Genomic DNA, 1,852 nt, shown 5'->3' on the forward strand with positions numbered 1-1,852 from the left:
GTTGGTTTCAATGAGCATGTATTAGTTTTACTGGGTGGAACTATGGTAAAAGCTTGCCTGGGTTCCCACTTGGTATAAAGATGTTCCCCAATAGTGACAAGATATGGCTGTCCTCGGGGTATGGTCTGGATTTGTCCCTAATGGCTTGTAGCTTGTTGATCATAAATAAGCCGCTCCCCAGGTTACAATATTTGCTTCCAGTACTGCCCGAGCCTTACTCGCAGGAGTCTAAGTAAAGAAACATTCTTGGAACAGGAGGTGTCCCGCACATCTCGTCCTGTAAATAAGGAAATATTGACACAACTTTAAAAAGAAGAACTCAGAGGAACCGTTCTCACTCCTGCTGGTCTGTATTATTTTAATAGCCATCAAATAAAAGGCAACAGCTTCTTTCACTTTATATCATCCATAAACCGAGGACCCTATGAGGATCGTTCAGTTGATGCTTTCAGAGGCCTTCACAAAACATTGGAATCAAATGCATTGCAATTATTGAAAGTGTTTGCGGCATACAACAGAACTTTACGTTACTTTTGTCCCTTGTCCCCGATGTAATAGGGATACTTCCTAAAAAGTTCAGCCAACCAAAAACACTGGAGTCCCCTAACCTGATGCCAACATTTGCCCCTTTGCTGTGCAGGGGATGTGTTTGGCTGAACATATCTCTGTGCACGTGATCAGGGTAGGCACCAATATTGCCCATGGTGGGCATTTATTGGGCTCTGCAGTGGACAATTTAATCATGTTTCATGGACCTTCACCGGTGCGCATGCATTGCAAGGCCTCCCTCTGATTTCAATGGCTGTGCTTTCCTTTCCCTGATTGGCTACTTCAAGCCGCTTAGAAGGACTGTAAGTCTGAATAGATTAAGTGTTTGCAGCAGGAAAATGGGCAGATCAGATGGGCCGAATGGTTTTTGTCGAATTTTGTGGTTCTATGGAATGAAATAATTATCTCTCTTACTTTTACAACATCTGTAAAGCGTTCTGTGAATTAATGTTTAAACTGAAATGTATGTCACAGGTGCAGAACTATAAAATCCTGAAAAAAAAAAATTCACTAATTAATTAATATGTAAGATGCAAATGTTAGGAGAACCTGGGGCCTAAGAGGTTAACACTATTACTCTTCCACCAGGAAGAATGCTGTGGTTACTGCTTATTGTGTAGATGCTGACATCTAGTGGCAAAATAGTGAATAGCATCTGTTTACGTTTGCATTTCATCCGTAATTATGTTGGTGAGAAAGTGACGTTTGCTCAGAAAAAAGGAGAAAACGTGGTGAAAATGTAACCATTCGTGTGCGCAGCGTGTCAGAAAATCTGTGTAACAAACAAGTTTTGCTATAGAAAGGGACATATAGCTGCTAGAAACGTCTATGAAATTTGGAAAGTATAACTGATGTATGGTAGCGTGGCCGAGTGGTCTAAGGCGCTGGATTTAGGCTCCAGTCATTTCGATGGCGTGGGTTCGAATCCCACCGCTGCCATGATATTTTCGTGATGCTGTTAGATATATATATTATATACTGAGATTGACATATTCATTTTTAAAATGGATGTATACAATTTTATATAACGAAATCACAAAAGATCATCCGTATAATGGCAGTTTTATTAATGGGTAAGCGTACACAAGCTCTCAAGTATTTCATTGAGCACATCAGGTTGTGCAGTGGATTATGTATACAAATAATTTTAAGATGGTTGTATATACCGTATTTGCTCGATTATAAAACAAGGTTTTTTTAGTGCAGATTTTTCATTTTTCGCTTGTCTTCCAGGAACCGTAGCACCTGCTACGCTTCTGTGTTTCTTTGTTGCCCTCGGCAGCTTCTTAGTTTGTTCATATGG

At 40.2% G+C, this 1,852-nt stretch overlaps 1 non-coding gene across 1 annotated transcript; it reads left to right on the forward strand.

Moving 5' to 3' along the window:
• Window positions 1–1,406: 1,406 nt before the first annotated feature.
• Window positions 1,407–1,488, forward strand: TRNAL-UAG (transfer RNA leucine (anticodon UAG)). The gene has a single exon. It is a non-coding gene; the product is annotated as a tRNA-Leu (tRNA).
• The last annotated feature ends 364 nt before the right edge of the window (window positions 1,489–1,852 follow it).

Source organism: Spea bombifrons, chromosome 7, assembly GCF_027358695.1.
Source record: "Spea bombifrons isolate aSpeBom1 chromosome 7, aSpeBom1.2.pri, whole genome shotgun sequence".
NCBI lineage: Eukaryota > Metazoa > Chordata > Amphibia > Anura > Pelobatidae > Spea > Spea bombifrons.